Below are 12,656 nucleotides of genomic sequence, written 5' to 3' on the forward strand. Positions count from 1 at the left end.
GTTGTGCAAGGACTAAGCAGTGCCTCAAGAGAGAGGAGGCTGAATTATTTCTCTAGGAGGTTGTGAGGGACTAAGTAGTGCCTCAAGAAGAGAGGAGGTTGAATTATTTCTCCAGGAGGTCATGCAGGGACTATCCAGGAGGTCGTGCAAGGACTAAGCAGTGCCTCAAGAAGGTAGTTCAATTTAGTTGGAGAGGAGGTCGTTTCAGTTTCAAGGTCGAGAGGATTTTCCAGTAGGCAGGAGAGACACTTCCCCAATCAACAGCAAGACGACTTCATTAGCATTAGTTTTGGGTTGAGCATGTGGCCGTCTACGTAGAGGTGATGCAGAGCCTACGCAAATGATTTGGACGGCTTGTTTTTCAGTGGTCAGCTTGAGCCAAGATTGCTTGGAGGGGGGTACTTTCACTCAGTAGATTTTGCCAGTATTTCTCTCATATAGAAAATGTCAGTTTGGCATCATTCTATTGTACTCATAATTTCACTATTGCATAATAATAAGACCCTCAGTTGTTGCACCAGTTTTCCCACATTTGTTTTTTTCGGGGAACATTTGTCCAAAAATAATTGTCAATATTTTATGTATGTTTGTTAGCATTTCTCAATTCCTATTTTTGCTTCTGCAGTATTTTATTTCGTGAAGAAATTATAGTGTGTTTAATTCGATATTAATCAATTAATAAATTATTATAAATTGTTAATCAGTTAGGAGAATTAATTCCAATTGTTGCATTTCAAGGAATTTTCACATGGTATCAGAGCATATTTGACGGATAGGAGGCTTAGAGTTGAAGTAGAGAAAATTTCGCTATTCAGAGGGAGTAGTGGGACGAAATTTTTAGAGGCTACACAGTGCCTAGCCAGGCAGTGCGAATTGTTGGGCAAGGGTTCAATTTTCAGTTGTAGAGTAGCAGAAAAATTAGACTAGTCCATAATAGTGATTCCAGCAGGCAGAGGGAGCAGCGACAACTCAGTGTTTTCGCAAATCATATTTCTTATTTGGGCACAAAAGGTTTGTAGCAGTTTGCTAGAGCAAATTCAGTGTCAAGTGGAAGAGAAAGTGCACACATAGAGGGAATTTCTCTCAGAGGGTTTCTAGCTTTAGAAATCCAAATTTCCAATTGCAGCAGCTAGTTTTTCTCACTCCAGAAGGGAGTGCGAATAGCAGAGCTAGCAGCTAAACAAGAGAAAGAGGGAGATTTTTGCCCCATTTCGAGTTTTTGCAGAGATGGCCACAAATGGGCTTCTTAGAGATCAAGACAAGTTGGAGGGAGCTTCCAACTATATCATCTGGAAGGTTAAAATGTCCTTGCTAGATGAGCATGGTCTGATGACCTATGCAGACAAGTTGTATCAAAACCTATCGACGTGTTAAATTTGGGTACCAAAGGACAAGTGGTTCCGTAAAGCTTTGATCTTTGGCTTAGGGAAAAGTGTCCAAATTTATTTGTATTTTTCTCCTAAAATGACTTTATAAGTGGTAAAGTCAATTTAATTTAAAAGTGACTTTATAAGTGGTAAAGTTACATTCTAATTTAAAAGTGACTTTATAAGTAGTAAAGTTACATTCTAATTTAAAGGTGACTTTATTAAAGTCAATGAAGAATTAGAAAGTGAAAAAGTGACTATGGAAATAAAAGGCTAAGTGGGTGTTTATTTAAGTGTGTGAGTTAAAAAATAGAAAGTGAGAATTAAATGCACATTTATTCTCATCCCTAGATCTAAATGAATCTCAGCCATTAGATCTTAGGGTAACCCAAGAGGTCATTTAGAGAGTTAAAGGAAGAGAAGAGAAAAAGATCATTCATTCTTTCATGAGCATTTGAGAGAAAGAGAAGAGAGAGCAAGGAGAAAATTTCAAAGTATTGAGGAAGTGAAAGAGAGCATCAAGAAGACATTTTAGCAAATCTAGGCAGCAACATTTATTGGCATGCATCTCAAGGCAAAACCGTACAACAGGAAAAAAAGGCACATATATCGAGGAAGAGGGACATCATAGAAATCGAGGAAGAGGGATAGCAACAAGGGTATGAATTTCGAGGCAATCATACTGCTGAAATCTATACGGTCTATATAGTCCGTACAACAAGTTCTAGGCACGTTTTTTGATGTAGGTCGTACAACATTTCGTCTTGTTTTATTGCTAAAAAATTTATGTTTTCGTGTTTGCTTATTGGCGTGATTTTTGAGGTGGAGTTCAAGCACGAAAATCGAGATAAGTTGTAATTTGTGGTTGCTGGAATTTTTGCTGTGTGTTTCAGTTTCTCTGTAAAAGCATTTCCAGAAATAAAGAAGAGCTCTCAAATTGGTTTTCCCCAAGAGTTATAGGGGGGTTTTTCTAGGGTCACATTGACCAAAAATCACTGTGTTATTTTCTGTGTGTGGCTGTCATAATTTTGCTGTGTTTTATTTCTGCAATTTCAACAGTTGTGAAATCTCTAAATTTGTGTTTTCAGAAAATATTGTCATTTCTAGATTTTAGAATTTTTATCATGCTTGGATTTAAAACTAAATGCATGGAGTGATAAGGAAAAATGATAACCAGAGTGGGGGTTGAAATTCTTCATGGTATCAGAGCTTGGTTGGTTGAAAAGTGCAGTTTGGGACAACAAAGTGAAAATTAGAACTAGCCTTTTTACACAGAAAAACATAAATCTTTACTACATTTTGAAAATTTCAATTTGGTAGAATAGTGAAACATGTCTTTGGGTTTGAGAGTTGAGGACAAGTTGGATGGGCAGAACAACTACAGTGCATGGAAGGAGAGAACCAGAGCATCTTTGAGGAAGCAGAAGTCTGGGGCATTATGGTAAATACCACACACAAAACCCAATAGTAGTACCTGCTAACCCTGTACAATTGGCAGAGTTTAACAAAAAAAATGCTAAGGCAAAAAGATTGATTCTAGAAGGAATCAAAGATCATGTCATTCCTCATGTGAGAGGAAAGACTTATGCACATGAGATGTGGACAACCTTGACCAGTGTTTACCAAAGCTCAAATGAAAACAGAAAAATGGTCCTAAAGGAGAAACTGAAGGCCATTAAAATAGCTAAGACTGACAGTGCTACAACATACCTCACAAAGATCACTTCAGTGAGAGATGAGTTGGCAGCCGTAGGTGAGATCATTGCACCCACTGAGTTGGTGAGGATTGCTTTGAATGGTCTTCCCAAGACTTCGGAGAATGTTGTGGATGGCATTGTTGCAAGGGAAAACCTTCCCAATTGGGAGGTTGTGGGATGATTGCATTCAGAATGAGATCAGAAAGAACCATCTTGGGGCAGCCAAACAGGTGGAGGAGGATGACAATGTGGCATTGTTAGCAAGAGGCAAGAAGGGTAGAGCAAAGAAGCAAGCTTCCAACAATGGAGGCAAAGGCAAAGGTAAAGGCAAGCAGCAGAACAAGGAGAAGGACTATTCCAAAGTCAAATGTTGGAATTGTCAAAAGTTGGGACACTATGTTGTTGTGTGTTCGGAGAAGAAGAACAAGAAAGGGAAAGACAAGCCCATGGCAGCTTCTACAGAGATAGAGAGCTTCTCAGAGAGCTTTGATCGAGAGTTTGGGTTCATAGCTTGTGAGGCCACTAGTGCAGGATCACCTGCCATACAGGTTCAGAGGGAGTGTGCATTCCCCGCTACTAGCGGAGCATCTTCTAGCATTTGGTATGTTGACAGTGACGCTTCCTGCCACATGACAAGAGTCATAGAGTACTTCTCAGAGATTTCAAAGGGTGACATTGATATGGAGGTAGTACTTGGTGATGACAACATTGTTAAGAGTAGTCGGTGTGGGGACATTGACATTTGATAGGGGACCCAAACCTCCCTTGAAAGTGTAAGATGTTCTATATGTGCCTGGAATGAAGAAGAACCTAATATCTGTCTCAGCACTTGAGGACAGAGGGTATGATGTGTCGTTCAGGAGAGGGGACATTGACATTTGATAGGGGACTCAAACCTCCTTAAAAGTGTCAAATGTCCTATATGTGCCTGGAATGAAGAAGAACTTGATATCCGTCTCACACTTGAGGACAGAGGGCATGATGTGTTGTTTAGGAGAGGGTAGGTGCTTATATATCATAGGGGAACTCCAACTTCTTCAGCTAGAGAGATTGGTGTGCGCCATGCCAAGGTGTACAAGTTCTCATTCCAACCCCTGATGGCATTGAGTAGCAGCACCTGAGACAGGACCGACAACAGATCTAGCAGTTCAGAGTTGTGTGAGATTTAGCACCGTAGGATGGGGCACATGTATCATGGGGCCTTGAGTACATTGCGGGAGATCACCACTGGTGTGCCAGATTTCAGTTCTGATCACCTTGATGTATGCAGAGGATGTGCTATGGAGAAGTTTGCCAGATCCCCTTTTCCAACAGTGACAGCAGAGCGACCAGGATCCTTGACTTGATTCATACCGATGTGAGGGGTCAGATGTCTCATGTATCCTTGAGTGGCTATGAGTACTATGTTTTATTCATTGATAACCACTCCAGGAAGACCTGGATTTATTTCTTGGAGACTAGGATATATTTCTTGAAGACCAAGAGTGAGGTCTTCAAGTGGTTTCAAGAGTTCAAAGCTCTTGTAGAGACCCAGACAGGTAGGAAGATCAAGGTCCTCAAGTCGGACAATGGAGGGGAGTATACCCTTGGTGAGTTTGTTGATTTTTGTGTTGAGGCGGGGATTAGAAGGGAGTTCACAGTTCCTTACAACCCCCAGCAGAATGGGGTTGCAAAGAGGAAGAACAGATCCATTACAGGGGCTGCCAAAGCCATGCTTCATGATCAGGGTTACCTTTATTTTTGTGGCAGAGGCCTGCAACACTGCCGTGTAATTACAGAACAAGAGTCCACATCGTGCCTTGGGGAATGTGACTCCACAGGATGCTTTTCTGGGAATAAGCCTGATGTTGGGAACTTTCGTATCTTTGGGTGCCTTACATATTCTATGTCCCCAAGGAGAACAGGACCAAGCTAAAGCCCACTGCAGACAAGGGCATCTTTGTGGGTTATAGCGAGATCTCGAAAGCTTATCGGATTTATCCTCCGTAGAGGAAAGTGGTTGTCAGGCGGGATGTGAAGTTCAAGGAGGAGAGAGCTTTCAGGAGGTCACGGGAGTTAGAGTATCCAGAGTCATCAGACCCTCAGGAGCAACTAAGTCAGTCACAGGGATCCAGTGGTCAGGGATCAGGAGGTACATCGATTACAGCATCAGGTCCATCAGTGAGCAGTGGCTCTCAGAGTCAAGTGGGTGGTTCTTCGAGCAACATGTAGAGCAGTTCATAGGGTAGTCCACTAAAGGATAGTTCGCACAGTACTTCAACATCTACAGGCATAGATTCAGGCATGAGGTCAGTTGGCAGGCCTTCAGGAGTTCAGGCTTCTAATGATGATGAGGATTCTTTCACTCTGATGGGAGAAGTATGCTCAAGAAAGAGGAAGCCCAAGTGGCTTCAAGATACCTTGCGTGAGGCCACATCAGTTGCTCGGCCAAAGAGACAAGTTAGAGAGAGTAAACCACCTAAGCGATTTTGTAGTTACATGGCATTGGTAACAAGCATTGTTGAGTCTGAGCCTTCTAGTTATGAGGAGGCAGCGAGCCAGCAGGTCTGGAGAGAGGCCATGATGGAGGAGCATTCTTCTATTATGAAGAACGATGTTTGGGAGGTAGTGCCGAGGCCTGAAGGTAAATCAGTTGTTACTTCGAGATGGCTCTACAAGATAAAGCATGTTGCAGATGGCAGCATCGAGAAGTTCAAAGCTCGATTTGTGGCGAGAGGGTTCTCACAAGTAGAGGGAGTTGGCTATGAGGAGACCTTTGCTCCTGTAGCTCGGTATACATCTATTCGCTCCATTATATCAATTGCAGCAAAGATGGGTTGGAAGATCCATCAGATGGATGTGAAGACCACATTTCTCAATGGCTTCATTCAGGAGGAGATTTATATTGAGCAGCCGTAGGGCTTTGAGGTGCATGGGAAGGAGTCCCATGTATGCAGATTGAAAAAGGCACTCTATGGCCTAAAGCAAGCTCCCAGAGCTCGATACTCGAGGATTGATACATACTTGCAGCAGTTGGGTTTCACAAAGAGTGAGGTTGATCCGAACCTATACTTCATTGTGGTGGGTGAGCAACCTCTCATTCTGGTGTTGAATGTTGATGACTTGATCATCACTGGTGTAGAGAGACTCATTGAGCTCTACAAGAGAGATCTTGCTTCAGAGTTTGAGATGAAGGATATCAGCTTGATGCATTATTTTCTGAGATTGGAGGTGTGGCAAGAGGAGGGGCATTTCTTTCTGGGACAAGGGAAGTACATTGTGGATATTCTTAGCAGATTTCAGATGGAGGACTGCAAACCCATGTCTACACCTATGATCACTAACTGGAAGAAGCTTCACGCTTCTGATTCCGAGTTGGTGGATCCTACTCTATACAGACAACTGATTGGTTGTTTGATGTATTTGGTCAACACTCGACCAGATATATGTTTTGCAGTTAACACTATGAGTCAATTCATGTGTGAGCCCAGGAGAGTGCACTGGGTGGCTGAAAAACACATTCTTCGTTACTTGCAGGGGACTGTGGATTTTGGTCTGGATTATAGACAGGGTGATGGAGTGAGACTGGTAGGGTACACGGATTTAGATTGGGCAGGTTGTGCTTCAAATAGGGAGAGTACTTTGGGTGTGTTTTGGGTTGGGTTCGGCAGTTGTGTCGTGGATCAGCCGAATCTTGCGAGAAACAACAATCAGTTGCATTGAGCTCAACTGAGGCAGAGTATATAGTTGCTAGTTTGGGTAGTTGTGAGGCCATATGGCTTTGCAAGATGTTGTTTAGTCTATTTGGTCAGACATTTAGACCCTCAGTAATTACTGTAATGATCAGAGTTGCATAAAACTCACGGAGAATCCAGTTTTTCATGACAAGTCTAAGCATATTGAGATCAAGTATCACTTCATTAGAGACTATGTCCAAAGGGAGTTGTCAAGCTTGAGTACACTTCCACAAATGAGCAGGTAGCGTGCATTTTCACCAAAGCCTTACCACGGGGCAAGCATGTCTACTTCAGAAACAAGATGGGAGTGGTGAGGAACACTTTCCTCGGTAAGAGGAGTGTTAAAATTTGGGTACCGGAGGACAAGTGGTTCTCTAAGGGTTTGATCTTTGGCCTAGGAAAAAGTGTCCAAATTTATTTGTACTTTTCTCCTAAAGTGACTTTATAAGTGGTAAAGTCAATTTAATTTAAAAGTGATTTTATAAGTGGTAAAGTTACATTCTAATTTAAAAGTGACTTTATAAGTGGTAAAGTTACATTCTAATTTAAAGGTGACTTTATTAAAGTCAATAAAGAATTAATGAAAAATTAGAAAGTGAAAAAGTGACTATGGAAATAAAATGCTAAGTGGATCTTTATTTAAGTGGGTGAGTTAAAAACTAGAAAGTGAGAATTAAATGGACATTTATTCTCATCCCTAGAACTAAATGAATCTCAACCATTAGATCATAGGATAACCCAAGAGGTCATTTAGAGAGTAAAAGGAGAAAAGACAAGGAAAATATCATTCATTCTTTCATGAGCATTTGAGAGAAAGAGAAGAGAGAGCAAGCAAAAAAAATTTGAGCAATGAGGAGCAAGAAGACATTTCAGCAAATCTGGGCAACAACATTTATTGACACACATCCCAAGGCAAAACCATACAACAAGAGAAATGCATCGATATTGAAGAAGAGGGACAACACAGAAATCGAGGAAGAGGAACAATAGGAAGGGCACAAATTTTGATGCAATCATACTGCTAAAATCCGTACGGTCTATATAGTCCATATAACAAGTTCTAGGCACATTTTTTGAGGCAGGCCATACAACATTTAATGTTGTTTTATTGCTGGAAAAAATTCTGTTTTGGCTATTTGCTGATTGGCATGATTTTCGAGGTGGAGTTCAAGCACGAAAATCGAGATAAGCTATAATCTGTGGTTGCTAGAATTTTTATTCTGTATTTCAATTTCTCTGTAAAATCATTTTTAGAAATAAAGAAGAGCTCTCAAACTGGTTTTCCTCTAGAGTTGTAGGGATTCAGAAATAAAGAAGAGCTCTCAAACTGGTTTTCCTCCAGAGTTGTAGGGAGTTTTTCCAGGGTCACATTGACCAAAAATCACTGTGTTATTTTCTGTATGTGGCTGTAGTAATTTTACTGTGTTTTATTTCTGCAATTTCAGCAGTTGTGAAATCTCTAAATTTGTGTTTTTAGAAAATATTGTTATTTCCAGATTTTAGAATTTTTATCATGCATGGATTTAAAACTAAATGTATGGAGTGATAAAGGAAAACTGATAACCGGCGAGGGGGTTGAAATTCTTCACGTAGATCAGCGGAAAAAAGCAAAAGGAGATGGCCAAGGCAAAGCGGATGGATCCTGGATGGAGTCCAGGACCATATTGTCTCTCACATATATCGACCAAGAACATGAACAAGGAGATGTGGTATGCTCTCGCAGGGCTATATCAGAATCCTTATGAGCAGAAGAAGATGTTCTTGAAAGAAACACTGAGGAATGCTAGGATGAAAAGGGTGAAAGCATTGATTCCTTTCTCACCAAACTTCAAGATATCAAGGATGAACTTGCAGGATGTAGGAGGGATGCCTCCACCTACATAAATGGTGAGATTAGCACTCAACAATCAACAAGGATTCGGAGAATTTCGTCCAAGGCATTCTAGGATGATATACATTGCCTGGGTGGGATTGAATGTGGGTTGTTCTTACTAAGGAGGAGATGAGGCAATCTCTAGTAAAGAGATCCATTAGTGGTAGTAATGGCAAGGGATCGAAGGTTGTGAAGGAGGAAGACAATGTGGCCCTCACATCAAAAAGGAAGAAAAAGGTCACAGTCAGGGAAAAGGCTCGTAGGGAGAAAAGAAAAAGAAGGGATCTATCTGAGATCAAGTGCTTCAGATGTGGTGAGTTTGGCCACTACAGTACTCAGTGTCCTCAGAGAAACAAGGACAAGAAGGGGAAGCAAGATCAGGTGGCAACATCCACAAAGATAGACCAGGTATCCTCCTAGTTGGAGGAACAATTTTCTATGTATGCAACTATACCTCAAAGAGAGAGGTGGGTCGATATTGAACTTTAGTCCCAGATTTGCATAGAGATTTGGGCAGGGTCCATTGAGGTGAGCATCAAATGGTGTTTCCTCATGGATCATTTGTTAGTTTTTGTAGCATCAGAGATGTTGTAGTCTCGAAACTTGGTAGAAAGGATAAAACACAGGAGTTCTCCATAACCTAGAAACCATTTCTGGAAATTGCACCTAGAACTGTCTCAATTAAATTATTAACCTAGTTTTTTAATATTTCCTAAGTCTAAACTTAGGAAATCTGGTTAATTAATCATAATTAATTGAGATCAGGTGTGAATCATCTAGAAACTCACACAGATCAACTCCGATAGGATCTTGGCCCTTGATTAAGTTTTAATCTTGGTTGTTGGAGGTCCAACAAAAAAATTATAATAAGTCGATGGGTAGATGGAGAACACACACAAATAGATCGATTTCCTTATAGAGTTTGATTTTTCTAGAGACTCAGCAGTTGCCGAAAGAGTTCGAGCTTCAAAGGGAAGCAGATATAAAGAGGGGCAAGGAGAGTGAGTCTGGAGGAAAGTTTTTCCAAATCTGGAGAGTTAGCTATAGGAGGTCGTGTTCCTCAATGAGGTTGCACAGTGCTGGCACAAAAGCTTCAGAGGCAGAGTTCGATTCAGCCAGATAGAGGGTTGGTTCATTTGCTAGAAGCCAAGAAGATTTTCGGAAGGGGCCAGCGAGTCACTCTTAGAGGTTGGATTGGGCAGACGACTTGATCAGTTGCAGTTCCAAGTTGAGCGTCTTCGTGGTTGCATAGACTTGATGTAGACGTTGATGCAAGGGTTTCATGGAGCCCATTTAGAGCCAGTTTCAAAGTTGGATCAGTGCTGGGGGAGACAAAATTTGTCTCACTAATTTTTGTGGCCAATTTTCCTGTAGTGGATTGCTAGTTTCAGCATCCAGTTGTACTCAAATTATTTCACTCTGCATAATAATTAAAGCACTCAACTGTTGCACTGGTTTTCCCAAGTTAGGTTTTTTCCGGGGACATTTGTCCAAAAACAAGTGTGTCAATTTTTATGTGTGTGCGTTAGTTATTTCTCAGTTTTCAGCATTATTATTTCCCGCAGTTTTATTTGTGAAGGTTGTAGTGCGATTTATTCGATAATTGTCGTAGCAAATAAATTGTTAATTAACAATTAGAATAATTAATTCCAGTGGCTGCAATAAAAAATTCAATAGTTGAAATTTTCACATGTATCAGAGTGAGTTTGATAGACGAGAAGCTCAGAGGCAAAAGAAGAAAATTTCACTCTTCAGAGGGAGCAGTAGGCTGAAATTTTCAGGGGCTACACAATGCCTAGCCTGGAAGGGTGAATTGTTGGGCAAGGGTTTAATTTTCTAGTTGCAGTTGGAGGAAAATTCGATTTGTCTAGAAAAGCGATTCCAATATGTAGAGGGAGCAACAACAGCTCGGTATTTTCGCTAAGTAGATTTCTCGTTTGGGCACAAAGAGTTTTGCAACAGGTTGCTAGAGTAGAATTTGTGCTAGGTGGAAGAGAAAAGCACACACAGCAGAGGCAAATTTCTCTCAGGGGATCTCGAGTTTTAGAGATCTGATTTTTCCTACTGCAGATTGGCAGAAGTTGTGGGCAGATTGCCTCACTCCAGAAGGTAGTGCAAATAGTAGATCCAACAGTTGAGCAGAGGGAAAGAGGGAGATTTTTTACCAGATATAGAGATGGCCACAACTGGGCGGAAATATCAAGATAGGTTTGGAGGGAGCCTCCAACTATGTCATCTAGAAGGCTAAAATGTCTTCGTTTTGAATGAATATGACCTGAAAGCCTATGTGGAAAATGTGGTAGTGTTGGAAAATGTAACTATGTTTGGCCTTCATTAATGTATTTGAGGCATCATGAAATGTACTTGTCAAAAGAATAAAGACAAGAACTTTTATTATTGTAACAATGACTTGTTAAAGCATGGGTTTCATGCTTGGGTCATCATTATATTAGTCAAAGTCCCCATTGTGGAATCCTAGAATTAAATTGATTTTATAGAGTCGTTATAGTATTGTACATTCAAAGAGACCCTTCTTGGGCTTTTGAATCATGTAAAAAGGTTTAGTATTGAATCAAATATGATTTATGTATCCTCCACACCAAGTTGGCCTAAGAGAGATCAAGTCGGCCTAAGGACCCTAATTTGAACCACAAGAAGCCTATAAATACAAGCTAGTCGAAGTCATTTGGAGTATCATCTCCCAAAGCTAGTTTGATATCTCAAGAGTAGCTAGAGAAGTGCGAAGTCTTTTGTTGGGAAGCCGAAGGAAGTGTGAGTTTGGGGAAGTCTAAGGAGAAGAATAAAATCGAACTTTTGGTGCCTCTCTCTCTTTGTTTTGTGCCCTAGATTGAGAGATCGAAGTCTTCCAAGTTTCATTGTTGCCGGAAGATCCCTGTTGCCGGAAGCTGTTGCATGGTCGAAGTTGTTGGAAGGGGTCGAAGATCTAGGAGGCTAACTTGGTGTGGAGGGAAGGTCTGGTCTTTGTCTAGGGTGAAGAGTCTCAAAGAATACTATTGAAAGGAAGAATTATCTTGACTGGGTTTTCCCTTCAAGGGGTTTTTGCCCTAGCATAGTGCTTATATCTTGTGTCTCTTGTTTTGTGATCTTCATACACACATAATATAGTAATTTCTTGATGAAAGATAAGATAATAAAGAAGAAGCCAACAAACTCATAAGTAATTATCAAGGAGAATCAAACCCTAATATAACTAATTTGGTTTTCCAACATGGTTTCAGAGCTAAGGTCAAGAAGATTCAAAGATCACTTTGTTGGCATGGCTTCTCCCTCTATGATGAACTACATAAGAATGAGTATCAACACTGTTGGAATCCAGAACAAGAAGGTCATCTACTACTTGTTCAACAAGGTTGAAAGTCAAGGATTCTTGGTTGCTCTTACAAGTTCTCTTAGTGATGAGAATGCATGGATCATTGATAGTGGAGCATCGAGACACATGACAGGTGAAAGTAAACAACTTCATACACTATCAAACGTGCCATCTTTTCATCCAGTGTAATTGGGTGACAACAAAAGTTATGATGTTAGAGGCCTGGGATCAACATTGTTAATGTTGGATAATGGATCGAAGTTGCATCTCAACAACATTCTATATGTTCTAGGTTTGAAAAAGAATTTGCTTGTTATTTCTTGTTTAGAAGATAAAAGGGAAAAAATTGTTTCTGTTGATGGAAAAGTATTGGTTTGGGAAAAGACTCTAGCATTGATAAAGCTAGGGTTATTGGAGTTCGTGAAGTAAGTCTTTATAAAGTCATTACATGACCTCCTCAAACTTTGGTTAATATGGAAATAAGTCCTATTGAGCTATGGCATAAGAGGTATGGTCATCTACATTATAAGGTCATCCCTACTCTTAGTCAATTGGTTCATGCTATTCCTAATATGGAGTTAGATCGCGAAGGTGTGTTCAAGGGATGCTCTTTGGGAAAACATACAAGAAAGCCATTTCATAATAGTGAAACTAGGTCTAAAGAGACATTAG

This window comes from Pinus tabuliformis, chromosome 5_1 (assembly GCF_031772625.1).
Source record: "Pinus tabuliformis cultivar Carrire ecotype Pingquan chromosome 5_1, CPIR1, whole genome shotgun sequence".
NCBI lineage: Eukaryota > Viridiplantae > Streptophyta > Pinopsida > Pinales > Pinaceae > Pinus > Pinus tabuliformis.